We start from the raw sequence: 20,017 nt of genomic DNA on the forward strand, positions 1-20,017 counted from the left end.
TCTACTTGACCACTTGATTGAGGATGGAAGGCAGTACTAAAAGAGAGACGAGTTCCCATAGCATTTTGGAAACTTTCCCAAAATCGAGAGGTGAAGAGACTCCCACGGTCTGAGGTAATTTCCAATGGAACACCATGAAGAGACACTATTCGGGAGATGTATAAATCGGCTAGCTGGCTAGCGGTGATACTCTCACGAACAGGTAGAAAGTGGGCTACTTTGGAAAGACGGTCGATCACGACGAAGATGGCATTATTCCCTCTCTTGGTCCTGGGAAACCCAGTGATGAAATCCATACTGATTTTATCCCATATTTATTCGGGAATAGCCAAAGGTTGAAGAGTGCCAGCAGGCCGTTGATGCTCTTCTTTAGCACGACGACAAACGTTGCAATTAGCAATGTATTGAGCGATTTCTCTCTTCATCCTAGTCCACCAAAACCTCTGGCGTAGGTCTTGATACATTTTAGTACTACCGGGATGAATGGTGAGAGGGGATCCATGAGCTTCCTTAAGGATCAACTGGCGCAGATGTTGTTTCTTAGGAACCACCGAACGGTTCTCGAAGAAGACAGCACCTCGCTCATCCATGGAGAAACATTTAGCAACTCCGCTAGCGACGTTTTCCTTAATCCGGGATATGCCCTTATCATACCGCTGGGCGGTTATGATTTGATCCATAAGGGTAGGTTTCGCCACCAGGGTGGATAGGAATCCTCGAGGAACAATGTGAAGGTTAAGCTTATGGAATTCCTCATGGAGAGGTGGTTGACTCTGTTGTAACATCAGGTTGTTACAATAGGATTTACGGCTTAGTGCATCAGCCATGACATTGGCTTTGCCCGGGCTGTAAGTTATTCCTAAGTCATAATCCGAGATCAACTCAACCCAACGTCTTTGCCTGAGATTCAAGTCTGGTGGGGTGAAGATATATTTCAAACTTTGGTGATCGGTGAAGATCTCGCAACGATTACCGAGGAGGTAATGTCGCCAGGTTTTAAGTGCATGGACTACAGCTGCAAGCTCTAGATCATGTGTGGGATAATTTTCCTCATGTGCGTGTAATTGCCGTGAAGCATAGGCAATTACCTGACGATCTTGCATGAGTATGCAACCTAGTCCTTGTCGCGAGGTGTCGCAATAGATAATAAAGTCCTTGGAGAAATCTGGTGGTACCAGTACGGGAGCAGATGTCAGGCGTCTTTTCAGTTCCTGAAAGCTGAACTCGCACTGTGGAGTCCACTCGAACTTTTTATCTTTCTTGAGGAGTTCAGTTAGAGGTTTAGCAACCTTGGAGAAATTCTCGATGAAGCGGCGGCAATAGCTCGCTAAGCCAAGGAAACTCCGAACTTGCTTGACCGTCTCAGGTGGAGTCCAATCAAGGACGGCTCGAACTCGCTCGGGATTGACAGCAATACCGTTGCCAGAGATTACATGGCCTAGATAGGTCACTTCTGGCAACCAGAATTCACACTTGGAGAATTTGGCATAAAGGCGATGCTCTCGAAGTTTCATCAATACCAGCCTTAGATGTTCGGCATGTTCCTCTTCATTATTGGAGTAGATGAGTATGTCATCGAGGTATACCACGACGAATTTATCCAAGTACTCCATGAAAACCGAGTTCATTAACCGAGAGAAGGTAGCTGGGGCATTGGTTAAACCAAAGGACATGACGGTGTACTCGTATTGGCCATAACGAGTAACAAAGGCCATTTTGGGAATGTCCCCGTTTCTGATTTTGATTTGATGGTAGCCCAACCTCAAATCCATCTTGGAAAAGATTGAGGATCCAGCGAGCTGATCATACAGATCGTTAATCCTAGGAAGCGGGTATTTGTTCTTGATGGTGACCAGGTTGACAGGGCGGTAGTCCACAACCATTCGATCCGTTCCATCCTTCTTATTGACGAAGAGGACGGGGCAAGCCCAAGGAGAGGAACTAGGACAGATGAAACCCTTTTTCAAGGACACATCGAGTTGGTTCTTAAGCTCGGCTAGTTCTAAGGGTGCCATCTTGTAGGGTCTTCTAGAAATTGGCACGGTTCCTGGAACAAGGTCTATCACAAACTCGACATCCCTGTCAGGTGGAACACCTAGCAGTTCTTCTGGAAAGACATCCGGAAAGTCTCGGACTATCGGAACATCCTCAAGGTATGGAAGGGGGTTGGCATTTAGGGAGTAAAGCTGGCGCTTGGCCACTCGAGTTAAGACATTGACTGTCTGGCCCAATGGGTGAGTAAGCTGAACGGTTCTAGTGGCATAATCAATCTTAGCGTAATGAGCTGACATCCAGTCCATACCCAAGATGATGTTTATGTCCATGGACTTGAGAGCTATCAAGAATGCAAGGAAGACAAGTCTATCGACAAGAATTTCGTTCCCATGACTTACTCTAGAAGTTTGCCATTTGGAACCCAGAGTTTGAATTACCATGGAAGTGGGCATGTCACAAAATGTCATGTTATGCAATCGAGCATAGCTCTCGGATATGAATGAATGAGATGCTCCAGTATCGAAAAGAACAGATGCCGGATGGCAGTTAACAAGGAGCGTACCAAGGACGACGTTGGGATCCTCATGAGCCTCCTCGGCTGAAACATAGTTGACATGGCCACGTGCAGTGGTGGCCGGCTTGGCGTAATATGTTTTTCCCGCGGGCTTACCACGGCCAACGGACTTTCCAGTTTGATTGGGGTTGTTGTTCTGGGGACACTCCCAGCTATAGTGACCCGGCTCTCCACACTTAAAGCATGTCACCACATTGGGGCGTGGAGCAGCATTAGCAGCGGGGCCACCATAGGGCTTGGGCGGTGCAAAATGCTGGTTGGGACGAGGCGCCTCAAAGGATGGCCTCGGGATGAACCTGGGTGGCAGTGCCGTGCTTGGGATCCACACCCGGCGCTTCTGAGCTCCAGAGCCGGATGAAGAGCCAAAGTCACGGGAGTGCTTGCATGAAGCGTCATAATCAGTCTGGCCTGTCTCAGCACTGATGGCTTTATTGACCAACTTCTAAAAGGAGGTGCACTCGTGCAGACGAAGATCGCAGCGAAGCTCAGGGCTAAGTCCCTTGCGGAACCTTGCTTGCTTCTTAGCGTCAGTAGATACCTCTTCGGGAGCATAGCGTGCCAGATTTCCAAATTCACGACTATAAGCATCCACGGTCAGTCTTCCTTGGGTGAAGTTGCAGAACTCCTCCCTCTTACGATCCATGAGACCTTCCGGAATGTGATGCTCGCGGAAAGCCTCACTGAACTCAGCCCAAGTAGTAACTTAGCCGACCGAGCGCATAGCTTCGAAGTTTTCCCACCAAAGGCTAGCAGGGCCTTCGAGGTGATAGGCAGCATAGGTAACCTTGTCGGCTTCGGCTACGTTGGCAGAACGTAGCTTGTGAGTGATGCTGTGAAGCCAGTCATCCGCGTCGAGGGGTTTGACGGAATGGTTAAACTTTGGTGGGTACAGCTTGATAAAGTCATTGATTGACACCAAGTCATTTCGTGGGTGGCGTGCAGTGTTCTGCTCAATCCTCTCTAGCAGGCGGTTAGTCTCACGCTTGTTTCTTTCCGCCTCCAGCATTACTTCGGCCAGAGAAGGCGGGTGAGGCATATTTCCACCTCTAGCTGCACTGGCTTCCCCCTGCTCCAAGGCAGCAGGGTTGCTGCGGGTGTTGACCATCCTAGGAGAAAACAAGACAATGGTTTAGATAAGGATGGCTCAAACTTAGCAAGGAGTGCAGAATGTAATGGATAACGCGGAATGCAGAGATGTTCATCCGTATGTCATGGTAATATAAAACTGCCATATATATACCAACGGTCATACACATCATACATAGTTTAGTACAAGCCCAGGCTACAGTACAACTATGATGAAAGACGTTACATCTCATCGGAGGCATTCCAAGCTCCTATACAGTATTTGTCTACACCTCCGGATTTGATTACGCACAAAGTCATATTCCACAAGTCTCGCGGGACAATGGAGATACAACTACTACAATACTAGTGGTACTACTACTAACTTAGACAGCTCCATAGTAGTCCTCATAGAAGTCACCTCCATAGCCTGGAAGTTCAACGTGACCATCCGGGAACAGACGGTCCTGAGGAGCCTGTGGACCATAGGGGCTAGGATGAGGTCTTGGACCAACAAACGGTGGCCTGCAGGGACCACGGGGTGGGGTGATGCCTCCCACATCATGCCAATCCACCATGTCTGGCAGAGCTGATCTCACAGGATACAGATCCCTTGTATCCATACATCCAGCTTGCACCGCAGGTGCAAACCGAGTCAATGTGGCCCAATGATCAGCACGGGTATTGAAAAGCTCCAGCCTCAAGGCTCGATTCTCTCCGTCCTTATCTTCGAGCATCTCGGCAGTGGTACGAGTTAATGAGTCCTCCTGAGTGGAGTCAGCATAGATAGCCTGAAGATACCCTTGCGCTCCCGGAAGTGAAGCTGGCATGTAACGGAAGTCGGTGTTCCGAAGCAGGCCAGTCCGGACTCGCAAGATGGTCATCATGGAATAGGCAGCATCCTGCACAGCCATCTCAACAGTAACCCCGAGTCCATAGGAACAGTGAAGGGGCTCGGTAGATCCAGGATAAGAAGGAAATATCCTGATGGTGCAAAGATATTGGCTTTGATTAAAGTCGCGGAACTGCTCTTCGACGGTGTATTCGGGATACCAACGGTAGCCCGTCTCGATCATTACCCGGACTAACATAGCAGTATGACCGGGCACGTCGAGGCACCGGGTCAGGCGAACCACTTGGTTTTGAACACGGTTGGCCATCTGAAAGCACAACCACAATGCAAAGACATCAGAATTTCTAGGGAAATTTGGACAGCATAACAGCTGTAAATGCTCAGAAAAAGATTTGAGACATCCACAACAGTTCGCAATACCACTCAACAACATCATATCAAGATTCTGATCCAATTAGCAACATACTAAAATAGTAGAAACTGAACTGGGCTTGTAGCATCAATCCTATAAGCTACTACGGATTAGTAACATGTGAACCTGATAGAAGGAGAGAGCCTAGTCCTTAACCCACGTTGAATGAGAAGAGAATGACTCAGATCAGAGGCATAGGGTAAAGGAGTAAAAGAGCCTTACGTTCCCTCCCACAATCAATTCCCCTACATATAACTAAAGCATTTCTAGACTCGACATCGACCAGTTTGGCTCAACGAACCTACAGGCAGTCCAGCTCTGATGCCAACGCTGTCAGGACCCCGATTCCAAGTCACATCGATCTAGCCGGTAACACCTCATATCACTTTGCGGCCTCACGCACGGTATCCCACGGGTGTCGCCTTACCATGGCCCGGGACCGTTTGCGCCTTTTGGCTCACGTATATGATAGTGTCGCTAGCATCCATATGACAGAGAACCCAGGCTGACATGGCTAGTCATGAACCCAAAGCGGCACAGACCAATGGAAACAGGCATACATCAATCACATCGAGCATGTCGGTCATCAGCGATTGATTCCGGGCTGTAGCACTGGGCTAACAGGACTCCGGGGAACCCGGGCTGTAGCAGGCTAGGCAGGACTCCGGAAGTCACAGCGTGGCATTTCCCCAAAGGGACAGACATAGGAACGAAGTGAAAGACATGTCGGCCAGTCAAGTGTCCTGAACAGTAGTGCTAGGCTAGCAGGACTTCGGTGAACCGGGCTGTAGCGGACTACTATGGCTCGAGGAACACTAGACTACATTTCCCCATAAGAAAGGCTGCGAAGGATAAACAACTAGATTGTCGGATCCCACTCATACCAAGCATTTCAATCATACACACAATATGCCCGATATGAGTACATACAACATGGCATCACAACAAAACTCTACAACTCAAGTACTTTATTTAAAGGCTCCAGGGAGCCATACATAACATGTTCATACAGATAGGGGTCACATGACCCGACACTCAAGTCATACAAACATACAAGCACATGCGGAAGCAACTAGTCTGAGTACAGACTCTAGAATGAAAGAAAGCTTCTCGAAGCCTGTCTATCTACATAGGGCCCTCCATGGCCAGGATTACCACCTGGGTGGCTAGTCACTCGTCGACGTCAAGGTCTACGTAGAACCCATCGGAGGGGGCGGTGTTGTCGTCTGAAAACAGTAATTAAGCAAACATGAGTACAAAGGTACTCAGCAAGTCTTACATCAGAACCTACTATACATGCTTATTCTCAAGAAGGTGGTGGGGTTAATGCAGCAAGCCAGCTTTGACTCTTGGCTAAGCTATCCTACGGAACTTCACCAGTAAAAATAGTTTTCGCACACGAGTCCACTACTCACCAACACAATACTCCACTGGGGATCCTCCCTCGTCATCCTACGAGAGGGCCATCCTCGGTACTCACACTTATCTTGAGTCTTTTATTAGTACCCATTAACCTGTCTATGAACTGTATAGGCAACCAAGTAGTCCTTTACCGTGGACGCGGCTATTCGAATAGTTTTATACCCTGCAGGGGTGTACTTCTTCATACACGCTTTCACCACTTACCACCATTTACACGACATGTACTCGGCAACCTTCAAGCGGAACCCAGCGAGGGTGTCGGCCACGGCCTACCTAAACACTTAAGTCTCTAGTCCAGGTTTATCGCCTATCCAGGTTCCATCCGCAGGGAGTCCGGCCAAGGTTTCCACATACGGCCCCGAACGATGTGAATAGGGATCCCGAGACACCAAACGGGTAACTCGGTACACCGTGCCACGGTGTATCTACCGGAACATAGCCCACCCCTAGGGTCAGCGCTACGCACGGCCGCCAACACATAACCTACAAACACCAAAAACTATTTGCAACTCCTGGACAGAGTACTAGGGTGGTTAAGAAGCCGAGAGGGTCAATTAAGGATCCCAATGCATGGTAGTAGCTGAATCTTAAATCACACATACAGATCTCAGTTCTTAGGGACGGCCTCAATGAAACAACCCACCATGTACTCCTACATGGCCTCTCATCGATACCTTTACCAAAACATGTTCAACACATCCCTCACATTACCGGCATAAGCATTTCACTCTGGCCCATCACCCAGATGAACCAGACCTGACACAACTCTAAGCATAGCAGGCATAGCAAGGTAGGAATCACATACATGGCTCAATCAACTCCTACACATGCTAGTGGGTTTCATCTAGTTACTGTGGCAATGACAGGTCATGCAGAGGATAAGGGTTCAACTACAGTAGCACACAGCAGTTTGAATCGCGTTGTCTTAATGCAGTAAACAAGAGCAGAAGCGAGAACATGGATTTGTACCGGAATGATCAATGGTTGCTTGCCTGATGGAGTGGTAGTGGGATACTGCCCTTCAGTTGGATACTCATGAATATCCTCGGAGGCAGAACCTACCACGAAGAACACATCAGAAAACAATCAACACATGATGATATGCAACAATATGATGCATGCTATGACATGGCAATATGAATGTGTCTTGGCCTAATGCAAGCTATAACAGAAAGGAATGAACTCATTTGAATCAAAGATTCAAATATTAGCTCATTAAACATGGCCTTAATAGTGCATTTCCTTATTCTGCTTAAACAGCAAGGTAAACTTGTTTTGTCATGCATGAAACCATTACAGATGGATAGATTGAATTTTTTTGATCATTTTTCATATATAAATCTTTGCATTTGGAGCTATGGTTGATTTTCTATGATTTTTAGAAGTTTTAACTATTTTCTGGAAATTCCTGAATAATAATAAATCCAGAAAATGCATTACTGCGTCTGCATTGCGTCATGCTGACCTCAGCAGGTCAAAGGCGCCAGCCCAGGTCAAACCTGACTGGTGGGCCCCTTCTGTCAGCCTCTCAGCTAATTAACAGGATTAGATTAACTCTAATTAGCTGTCAGTGGGGCCTGGCCCCACATGTCAGTGACTAATTTAATTAAAATTAATTAAAACTAATCCTAAATTAGTTAGCAGACCGGCCCCACCTGTCATAGACTCAGGGGGGGTCTACCTGGGCCCACCTGTCAAACTGGGTCAAACTCGCCGGCGACTCAACGCCGGCGAGGCCCGAGACGGTGGCGCAGCTTGGAAAACGCCCACAGGGCACGGAAGAGGCCGTTCTTGGGCTCATTGGAGAGCTCTTGCTGTCGCTCATCTAGTAGTGGTGGAGGCCGGGCCTACGATCGCCGGAGACGACGACGGCGAGCTCCAAGGCGGCGGCCGAAGTTCGGCCATGTGCGGGGAGTGGGCTGCGGCGTGCAAACACGGAAACTGAAGCGCTACCGAGGCACTACGCGATGCGGCAAGCACGTTGCATAGCACGGGAGGACCAAATGGTCGCCGGAGCGATGCGGCGACGAGCTCGAGCGGAGACAAGCTTCGGCCATGGTGGAACTATGGCCTAGAGGGTGCAAACGCGTGGGAAAGAAGAGGGGAAAGGCGGCGGAGCTCACAGGGAGGTCGATGAGCAGCTCAGTGGGCTCGGGGGCGACCGGAGTGAGGCGAATCGATGAACGGCGTCCGGCGGGTATCGAGGTTGAAGATGATCCGATGGCGGCGATGCAGGGCCTCCGGCGATGCGTGGCTCGGTGGGGAGGGCGAGGGCGTCGTGGCGGAGCTTCTGGACAGGTCAGAGAGGCGAGGAGGTGACGGAGAGCGCGACTACGGTGGGTGAGACGGCGACAAGCTCGTCGGCCATGGTGCGGGAGAGGGTGAGGGAGACGAGGGGAGAGTGAGCGAGGATGAGAGGGGGACGTGGGGGTCGCGTGGCACCCCTAGGCATCTCCAGGCGTCGGCGGAAGCAGGAGGTGGCCGGCGTGTGGCCGCGGGCGCCGGCCACGCGCTCCACGTCCTTCTGGCGCGAGGAGGACGACGACTGGCAGAGCCAGTAGGCTGGGCCGAGCCAGGTGGCTGGGCCAGCACAGGTAAGGCCCGGGTGGGCTTCCCTCTCTCTCTCTCTTTATTTGTTTCTGTTTTTCTAATTAACTGCAACTGTTGGGCTTTAAATAAAATACTAAAATGTTTCCAAAAATCCTGAAAATAATTGTGGGCTCTGTTTAGATTATTTCCAACAGCAAACATTTATTTCCAGGATTATTTGAGCATTTAAATTATTTTATAGCATTTAAATGCCCAAATTCAAATACTTATGATTTAATTCAATGACCTTATGTTGACCTAGAAAATTGTGCACCAATTTTGCCAGAGGTTTTAACCCAAGACAAGGAGGGTGAACTTTTTAGAAGGGCATTTCAGGTTCATTGAAAATAATTTTAGTAAACCCTAGTTGTTTCCAGGGGGGGTGTTGGGGGTTTCTGCTTTCCCCATTTCAAATTTAAGAGAAATTTAAACATGATGCACACTCTAATGCTTGAACTAGCTAGGGTGTGACACCAGGCTTCTCGTCTCTCGCAATCTTGCTCCAGGGACGTCGCTTTCCTTTTCGGCCCCTAGGAAGTTGCTTGCACGCCAAAGGGGACCTCTTGAGAATCGCGCCTCAGGAGCTCTCACCGGACCTCGGGCCGCTCACCTCCTAGCCTTGACCACGACATCGTGACCTGGCATGCCAGCGACGGCTGAAGCCCGCCTGTGGACTGGGACCTGTCGGTGTAGAGCGCAAAGCTACCGTAGGAATGAAAAGGGGGGATGATGTCGTAGCAAGAATGCATAGCCGCAAGCTCATGCTAGGAATAATAAACTTCGGAGCAAAAGCATTATAGTTTTTACATACCCCCACGAGGCCTGTCTCTATTCCTCATAGGGAAACAATAGGAAACATCAAGGAACCCCGGCTGCTGGGCATCACCGACGGCGTCGAGCGGACGCTGCTACCGCGCTCTGGGCACGTCGAGAGCTCGGTGGCACGTAGCTGTCATCGCTTGACTATGGAGTGTGACTAGGCTCGGGAGAGTCGCTCGAATCCCAGGAGTCGCCACTATTGCTAGAGGAGCTGGTCGCGAGGCCGGGGGCAGGCCTGACACCCGCAACCACGCCACGTAGGCCGCTTCCCCCAGTGCAACAGTCCAAGCGGCGGCCCTCCTCATCAAAGACCTTGAAGAACAATGTGGAGGCGCAGTTGTACTCGAAGTGGATGCCGAGGGCCCCCTCCGCGCGGCAGGCGCGGGCGACCTCGTCCCATCCTCGAGTCATGAAGATTTTGCCCGGGGAGACAACCTCGACTTCCGCCCCCGTGGCCAGACTGTAGCACCCGGCGTGCTGCAACCACAACTCAAGTGGCCCCCTCGGCGGCATCTCCTCGGTGAAGAATCACAGAAGTTGGATCCACGTGCACGGAGGCATCGCCGCCCACATCACAAACTCGTGTGAGGAGCCCTCAGTGTGGGTTCGCGGGCCGTCAGCCCGTGCAACGTCAGCTTGGCCGCCACGATCGTGGCTCGCGTGGCGAGGGGCGCTGCCGCCTTCTCTGGAGCCCTGTGCACGGGCGTACAGAGGGAGAAGGAAGCTAGACCATGGCTGCTCGTACCGAGGCCGCGTCAACTCATGTCTTTCGCCGGCATCGCAAGGGCGGCGGAACCTCTTCTTTGGCGAAAGTGGTTCGGGCTCCTCCCGAGGCGCTTTCCCCTTTTCCACTGCCGAGAATCTCCTGATCAGCGCCATGGGAACTACAGCAAGCCGGCAAGGCAGGGAGGAAGAAGAAGGAGCGGGCGGCGAGAAGATGGAAATGGGCAAAGGGGGCTCCGACTTCTCCCCATTTTTATCCAGAAGGAGGCCAACCGCCGGCCTCCATGATTGCACGCAATGATGGTTTTCCTATGCATGCAGCAGAGTCTCATGAAGTCAAGAAGTTGCCAAGGTGGCGTGGGGAAGCGGAGATGCCTACGTCTGATCAATCGCGACACGTGAACTGAGGCCACAGGCGGTTAGGTCCCATGGCACTCCGCACTTGCCACTTGGCGTTGCCTGGAAGCCAAGTTCGAGCGCGCCTTGGGCCCGGGGGCTACTGTCGGTGTCCTGGGACCGGGGCTTCCCAAACTTGCCTGCCTGCGGCCCATGACGTGGCTCCATCAACGGCCTAGTATAGCCCAGCTTTAGGATCAACAACCCAAGACCCTCGCAAGGGGCCAAGCCTCGCGAGGCGGAGGATACCAAGACCTCATCAAGGGGCGGCCTCCCAAGGCTGGCTCCCGATGAGCGAAGATATCTATGCAAGATGCACCTTGCAAGGTTTAGATGACATGAGCCATGACGACCAAGGCCAGGCGGGCACCAGTGGGTGCAGTGTACCAGTTTCCTCTTTGGTGCTAAGGAGGCAAGCGCATGCGCGAAGTCCCAAGGAATCAAGGAAAGGTTTCCATTTCGGTGAAACACGACCAAGACCGCTAGGACGGCAGAGCAGAGGTCCTCGTTGAGCCCACCACGGCGTCACGACCACGAGCTTTTGGCAGGCGAAAAGTACTTTTGTCAGGATAGCTTGTACTAGTTGTCTCCCTTCAAATTTGGCCATTGTGGGATCCCTTCCCGCCTTACATTTTGGAAGAGGACCAAGGCCACTTTAAATAGGACTTAGCCACCACCATAGGACGGGTAGATGGTCCTGAGAAGGAAGAGGATCCTCGGGGAACATTGAGATCATCCTCTCACCCACCAGCTCATCGAGCACAAGTACACCTCTCCTCCTGAGGCTGTTCTCCACTGTACTAGTTCATCCTCAGCCCTTCGAGGCCAATCCACCACAAAGCAGGAGTAGGGTTTTACACCGCAAGGTGGCCCGAACCTGGGTAAACTGCTGCGTCTTTTGTTCATCCAGTTTGTAGAGCTAGGCTATGGGATTAGCGAGTAGGAAGACTAGGGGAGGATGAGTTCTTCACACACACCCTAGAGTTGAAACCTCTCAAGGGTCTGCAGAACACTGAATCCAACAAGTATCCTCCTCTTCCCATGCATCACTACATGGCAGTTCTTATGCAAGGGTCTTCCACAAAGAAAATCTGGGTAGCATCGCTAGCAAGAATGAACGGGTCCGTGTGATATGCCATCGTTGTCTTGTTAACATAGGTCTTCCTGTAATCATCAAACCTTACATGACCAAGAGGGATCCATGCGCATCTGAATAATGTCACCTTGACTTTCACATAGTCAAGCTCCCAAATCTCTTTGATGGTTCCATAGTATACCCATTTATCAACTTTATCTATACTCATGCATTCTATTCGAACAACGTTGTTCTGATATGAGGTCTTCTTATCAAGTTCCTCAGTGTAGAACGTGTATCCATTTGTGTCATATGCTTGGTACATCAAAACCGTAGGTGATGGCTTCTGTGCCAACCACGAGCAATGTCATTGATGGATCCTTGTGCCAAATGATTCTTTAGCCATTCGGCGTAGTTCTTAGTGTGCTCCTTCATCTCCCGATCTGATGAAGGCACCATTGCTAAGAAGCTTTGGCATATCTCCGCCAAGTGTTCTTCGGCATAAGCGCCGAGAACTGGGCTATTAAGGAGTACTGTCAAATGGGCTTTCTCTTCGAATTCTCTGAGTGCAGCCATTTGCGTGCCAGCAAGGACCCGCTTACCTTTCATCCTTCCCTCGTGCCGAGAGAGGGGCAAACCTATAGGTCTTTTTTCCATGTATTCGGTGCAAAACTCAACCACCTCCTCCGCGGTATAACCTTGTAGGATGCTTGCCTCTGGATGGTTTCCGTTCTGGCAAAAGAGCTTCAGTATTCCCATGAACCGCTCGAAAGGATACATGTTGCAAAGAAACACAGGACCACAATACTTTATCTTGTTGACAAGGTGCACAGTGAGATGGACCATGGTATCAAAGAATGACGGTAAAACATCTCTAGGTTGAATAATATTCTTGCAATATCATCTTGCTTATGATCCAACTCTTCAGGATCTACAACTTTCTACCATAGTTGGTTGAAGAAATCACAAAGCTCAATGAGTGTGTTTCTTATATCTTTGTCCATCAGATTCCTGATGGCCACCGAGAGGATTTGTGTCAACATTACGTGGCAATCATGTGACTTCATGTGTCCCAACTTCATTTTACTTGAGCTCACATCCACGAGACATCTGATGTTTGCGGAGTAAGAAGAGGGTGTCTTAACTGAAAACAAATAGGTGAAGAAATTTGTGTCTTCTTTTGTATTGAAATTGTTACTCTGGTGAGCTTTGATGAATTTGTCATCATCTTCTGCTTCACTGTTGCATTTTGATTGATCAACAAGCATATCGAGCCGTGAACCATCACCATCCTTTATTTTACCTTTAATCTTGAGAAGAGTACCAAGGATGCTTTCACATATGTTCTTCTCTATGTGCATAACATCGATGCAGTGATGTACACGTAGAATCTCCTAGTAAGGTAATTTCCAAAACACTGATTTCTTCTTAAAAACTTGACCCTTGGGTGTTTGTTTCACCGTCAAAGGGTGGTTCTTGCCAAGCATAACATTAATGTGTTTAGCCATGTTGTGGACCACCTCCCCATCATAGGGTCTTGGGCCCACACCTACCTCTGTCGTACCATCAAATTCAACTTTCATCTTTCGGTCTGGGTGATTTTTCCGTAAGAACCTACGATGACGCAAATACATGGTTTTGCGCGAGTTGGGAAGTCTTCTACTAGCTGTCCTCTCCATGTGTGTGACACACCTTACATCTTCCTTTGTTTTCTACCCCAGTGTGTTGCCTAATGCCACCATATCTTGAATGGTGTGCACCAGCATCGCATGTAGATCGAAAATCTCCTTCCTGTAAGCAGCATAACATTTTATAGCAGGCGCATTTATCCACACTGTCAGCAGTTCTTCTACCTGTAGCTGAAAGTAAATGTTGATGTCATTTCCAGGTTTCTTCGGGCCTTGGATAATCATTGACATCATAATGTATTTTTTATTCATACACAACCAAGGAGCTAGGTTATATATGCATAGAAGCATCGGCCATGTGCTGTGATTGGTGCTCATATCGCCAAAAGGATCCATCCCGTCAGTACACTCCTCGATCCTTATACTTCTAGGATCCTTGGAAAATTCTTCAAACTTGTTCAATGAATTCTCATTGAGCCCCATCTTTCGGGTGCCTCATATACTTATCCGCAATTCGCTCATCATGATGCCACCGCAACCTCTTTGCCTCTCTAGGGTTTGCAAACAGAAGCCTCAGCCTTGGAATTAAAGGAAATTACCAAACAACCTTGAATGGGATTCCTATCTTGATTTGGTCGTCTAATTTGTACTTGTCCTTTGCTCTCATGCACTTGTATCGTGCATGCTTGCATGTGGGGCATGCACGCAAATCTTTGACTCACCACAGTACAATATACAAGCATTCGCACAAGCGTGTATCTTTCATACTTCAAGTTCCAATGGGCAAACAATTTTCTTCGCTTCATTCATGCTTCTGGGGAGCACATTATCTTCTAGAAGAATTTCTTTGAAAAGACCTAACATCTCTGTGAAGCCCTTGTTTGATAGACCATTTGCTGCTTTAAATCTGAGAAGCGCCTAGGTGGCACTCAACCTGGAATATTTCTTTTTGCAGCCTAGATACAATTATTTCTTGGAGTCCACATCAATGGTTGGCAGATCCTTGTACCCAATCATATTTTTTTGGGCCCTCGAAATCTGCAATCATAGCAGCAAAATCTGGCATATCAAGATTGTCATCATCTGCATCGACGTCTTGGTTTTCAGTGGGTGTTTTGGCTTTCTAGTGTTCCATTGGTAGCTTGACGCCTCTGCCCTGAAGTTATATTAAACATCCATATGACACTGATAGGGGTTTCTCATCTTGCGGCCCTCGGAATCTCCCTCCATGACCTCCTCTTCACCGTGTCTGGTCCAACGTGTATATCCATAAATGAATCCTCGAGAGACTAAGTGCCACTGGACATCTCCAACTTCATGTGACTTTGTATTGGCACAATCAGTACATCGACACAGGATGTAATCCGCATCACCAATTATCCTCTTTGTACGTTCAACCGAATTCATACTCTGTCACACCACTGATAAATTCAGCGGTTTTTTGATTATTCATCCATCGAGATCGTTCCATCTGCACCACATGAATGGTAATTAAAAACAAAACAACAACATTAATACATGGATTAACTGTCGCCCAAAGATGCGTGCATAAATCACAAGGTTTTATTTTCATAATTACTGACGGTGCTCCATGTTGTTATACATACATGCAATGACAAAATTTAATGGCCAGTCAATTTACACACGGAGTACTAGTACAACACTACCCTTAGGAATTGAATGCCTTAATTAAGCCACTCGCGAAAAAGAATACCTTAATTAATTAGCCACGCGGCGACCTCCACCCAGCAGACGGAGAAGCGTGATGCGGCGGCACATCGAGACAGTAGGGTCAAGGAGCAATGCTTAGTGCGGCTGCCGCCTGAAATTCGACCTCCACTAACCCGCCATCGACCGTGATGGATGTGCTTGAATGACGCCGCCGCCGACCTTGATGGTTGAGCTCCTCCTATCTCCCGCCGTAGACCGAGGATTGACCTCCTATGACGCTGCCACCACCCACCGACCGAGGATTGACCTCTTCTCCGGTATCCGCTGCCTAGGCCGCCGCCGCCATCTCTATATGCAGAGCTGCTATTTTTTTGATGGATATCCGTAGAGCGGTTGTTTACACGGTATCACTATAACTCAATTATATGTACAGGGTAGTACATCACATACGGTTATGTAACGACAACTGTGTCTCACCTACGTTGTCTTCTCACACAGTTTGGTGCGGAAATCGTGTGTGACGTTGTAATACCTAACACAAACGACATGTATAAACAATGTGCTCTATACAACATATAGTGCCATAAGTAGTTCCTGACCGTTAGCTTATCTCCACAGTTTCCCCATTTCTCCCAAATCCCTAGATAGCCCCAAATTTCCTCGCATGGCACTGAAATTGGGGGAATGCGGACGAGTGGTGCTGATGGTTTCGGTGTGGCTGCTCCTGCTCTTATCGCCGCCACGAGGGCAGTCGCTGCCGAGCACTTGCCTAAGGTCATCAAAAGGCAGGTGTAATACGGATCCAAATCGTCCTGTCAGGTTCCAATCTATCCCGATCTTTTTTAGCATGTCCAAAGTACCTCCTTGCTGAATCCGTCTTGAATGACCCCCCCCCCCCCCCAGGAAAGCGATCTGCCGCTGGATCCGGAGCATGACTCTAGACTCCCGCAACACGAGTTCGACTCCGTGTTTTGCGCCATTGAGAAGTACCAAAAGCTGAGTTGCGGGCACGGGCACACTCCCGCTCGACGTGTATGCAAGGAGGGATTTCACATTGGCAGGCGGTTTCTCAGTTGCCCCTTAGAGGTTAGTGCTAAGTGCATCATTTTACTTGAGTTAATACCACCGCTCATCCTGAATACTATTTAACATTGGCGGGGATATGAGGCTTGTGCCTTTGTTAACTGGCTGGATGAAGAATGGCATGGCATGGTTCGGTGTGTTAGCACCAAGCTCGCAAAAGATAACATAAAGTTGAAGAAGAAACTGGCTGATCTGGAATGTAAAATTAGTACGATGAAGGAAGAAAGAATCGATCACAGGCAACAGACGAAAGCAAGAGACAAGAAGGAACTAGCATGTGTAGTTGTGGTTGTCGAATTAACCATGTTCTATGCGCTGTTTGCAATGATGATTAGGGGTTTTGTTTGACAGTATTGCTAACGCACATCTAGATGTGCTCTAAGTAATGCACATCTAGGTCCTATGCCATTGATGTTACGCGAAGATTCATGCAGACATTTTCCTTTGTCTTTTTTCTTTTCCTTTGTAGTTTGATTATTACTGGCTTTATCAATAAGAAGAGCATAATGTATTGCTTGCCAACTGTCCTACTCCGTTAGTACAGGTTGATGTCTGCTAGAACTACGTCGGTATTTCCCCAAAGAGGAAGGGATGATGCAGCACAACAACGGTAGGTATTTCCCTCAGTGATGAGACCAAGGTTATCGAACCAGTAGTAGAACCACGCAACACTACGTGAACGACACCTGCACACAAATAACAAATACTCGCAACCCGACGTATTAAAGGGGTTGTCAACCGCTTTCGGGCAACGGCGCCAAAAATTGGCAAATAGACGTGAGAAAGTTGTAATAATTTGATAGATGGATCTCGCGGGAACGCGAGATAAAATAAATTGCAAACAGGTATTTTTGTATTTTTGATAATATAGATCTGAAAATAAAATCAAATGAAAATAGATCGCAAAGGCAAATATATTAGAGAAGAGACCCAGGGGCCGTAGATTTCACTAGTGGCTTCTCTCAAGAAAAATAGCAAACGGTGGGTAAACGAATTACTGTTAGGCAATTGATAGAACTTCAAATAATCATGATGATATCTAGGCAATGATCATTATATAGGCATCACGTCCAAAATTAGTAGACCGACTCCTTCCTGCATCTACTACTATTACTCCACACATCAACCGCTATCCAGCATACATGTAGTCTACTAAGTTCATGGAAAAACGGAGTAATGCAATAAGAACGATAAAATGATGTAGACAAGATCTATTTATGTAGAAATAGACCCCATCTTGCTATCCTTAATGGCAATGATACATACGTGTCGGTTCCCCTTCTGTCACTGGGATCAAGCACCATAAGATCGAACCCATCACAAAGCACCTCTTCCCATAGGAAGATAAATAGATCAAGTTAGCCAAACAAAACCAAAATATCGGAGTAGAAATACAAGGCTATAAGAAATCATGCATATCAGAGATCAAAGAAGACTCAAATAACTTTCGTGGATAAAAAGATAGATCTAATCATAAACTCAAAGTTCATCGGATTCCAACAATCACACCGCAAAAAGGGTTACATCATTTGGATCTGCAAGACACCATTGTAATGAGAATTAAAAGAGAGAAAGGAAGCCATCTAGCTACTAACAACAGACCCGTAGGTCTACAAGAAACTACTCACGCATCATCGGAGAGGCACCAATGGACATGATGAACCCCTCCGTGATTGTGTCTAGATTGGATCTGGTGGTTCTGGAATTTGCGGCGGCTGGAATTGCTTTTCTTTGACTCCATAGGGTTTCTGGAATATTGGGGTATTTATAGAGTAAAGAGGTGCTTCAGGAGGCAACCGAGGTGGGCACAACCCACCAGGGCTCGCTTGCCTCCGGGCACGCCCTGGTGGGTTATGCTCCCCTTGGAGCACCCCCAGGTGCTTCTTCGGCCCACTGGATGTCTTCTTGTCCTAAAAAATCCACAAAAAGTTTCGCTGTGTTTCGACTCCGTTTGGTATTAATTTCCTGTGATGTAAAAAACATGCATGAAAATAGCAACTAGCACTTGTCACTATGTCAATAGGTTAGTACCAAAAATGATATAAAATGATTATAAAACATCCAAGAATGATAATATAACAGCATGGAACAATCAAAAATTATATATGCGTTGGAGACGTATCAGCATCCCCAAGCTTAACTCCTGGTCCTCCTCGAGTAGGTAAATGATAAAAATAGAATTTTTGATGTAGAATGCTGCCTAACATGTCATCACATATTCTTTTCTTTGTAGCATGGACATTTGGACTTTTATAGTCTAGTTTTGATATGAGGACTTTAATACTCAAGCATATCAACAAGCAACCATGTCTTTCAGAATATCAATGCTAAAATACGTTATCCCTAGCCCATTATGCTCAATCATTGACCCATTCATGAAACACACTCGTATATTAGCTACATCCAATGCTCAAGTATGATCGTAGTGCCCCTTAGTTGGTGCTTTATTAGAGAAGATGGAGACTCGAATAAAATAAAATTGCATAAAGTAAAAGGAAAGGCCCTTCGCGGAGGGAAGTAGGGATTTGTAGAGGTGCCATAGTGTGATGCCCCGAGACCGACGCTCTAGACGCCGTCCATGTTTCTCCTTGTCGCCGTGTGTTTTTATTCATTGTTGCATCATCTTGCTTATGTTATATTTTCTTTTCTCTTGTGCATTTCTTCTTCTCGTATGTTGTTGTGTGTGTTGCAGTCATCATAATGTGTTGTGCTTCATGTGTGGTTAACTCCTGCATTGTCTCTCTCTCAACTTCGTCTACTTATCCACCCATGACCCATTGCATGACCATCTTCTTCCCTTTCTTCTTTTCCATTTATTTGGTATATTTATTTCCCTTTTTCCATTAATGCTCTTTCTTTCCCTATATCAAATTCACCATGTCTACTTGGTCTCAATCAAATTTTCTTCCCTTTTGAAGTTGTTTTTTGTTGGGTTCAAAATTGCATCAAGTTTGCAGTTAATTCAAACTTGGTTTAATTTTCTACTTTAAAAATGCCCTAAGCAATTTATTCAAATATTACATAAGTCCTCGACCCCATAGCATTTTTCCTCTTTGTCAGAAACCTCCGTTAGATCCCTACACATTTTTTTATTTGCTATCTATGGAATTTAAATAAAGAAGAGAAGAGGCCCACCTAACCCTCTAACCTAGCCTCGACCGACCTCTCCCCCTCGATGCCAAGCGCCGCCGCCATCTCCCTCGTTCACTCGTCTCCCTCTCCTCCCTCGCTCCACAACCATGCTCAGGAGAGGAGGTCCTGCGCCCGATCCATGGCCTTCCTTCCCCGACCTCCTCCTCACGTCTTTCCCCATGGATGCGCCTCCCCGCTGCTTTGTTGTTTGCCTCATCGCCAACTGGCCACCAGTGAGGCCCTGCATCTGTGTCGACCGCCCTTCCTCCAGCTGTTCCTTCATGCGCCCCTGTGCCACAGGCGCCTGACTCCTCTGCTCGTCATGGTCGTCGGCCATGGAGGCTACCGTGCTGGCCCGCAGCTTCGCCACCTCTTCCATCGCCTCGCTCCCGCAGGCACGCAGCCGCCCCACGGCCCCTACGTTACTCGCGACTCCACTCCGCGGTGTCCTTCCTCCTTGCCAGCGTCCAGCCCGAGGAGCTCCGCCCAAGCCTCTGCTCGGCTCCGCCAGTTTCCTCCATCGGGTGTCTTGCTCCGTCTCTTGCACATCCACTGCCGTCGGCAGCGTCTGTACTTCCAC

This window comes from Triticum urartu, chromosome 6A (assembly GCF_056163025.1).
Source record: "Triticum urartu cultivar PI428250 chromosome 6A, HENAU_Tu73, whole genome shotgun sequence".
Lineage (NCBI taxonomy): Eukaryota > Viridiplantae > Streptophyta > Magnoliopsida > Poales > Poaceae > Triticum > Triticum urartu.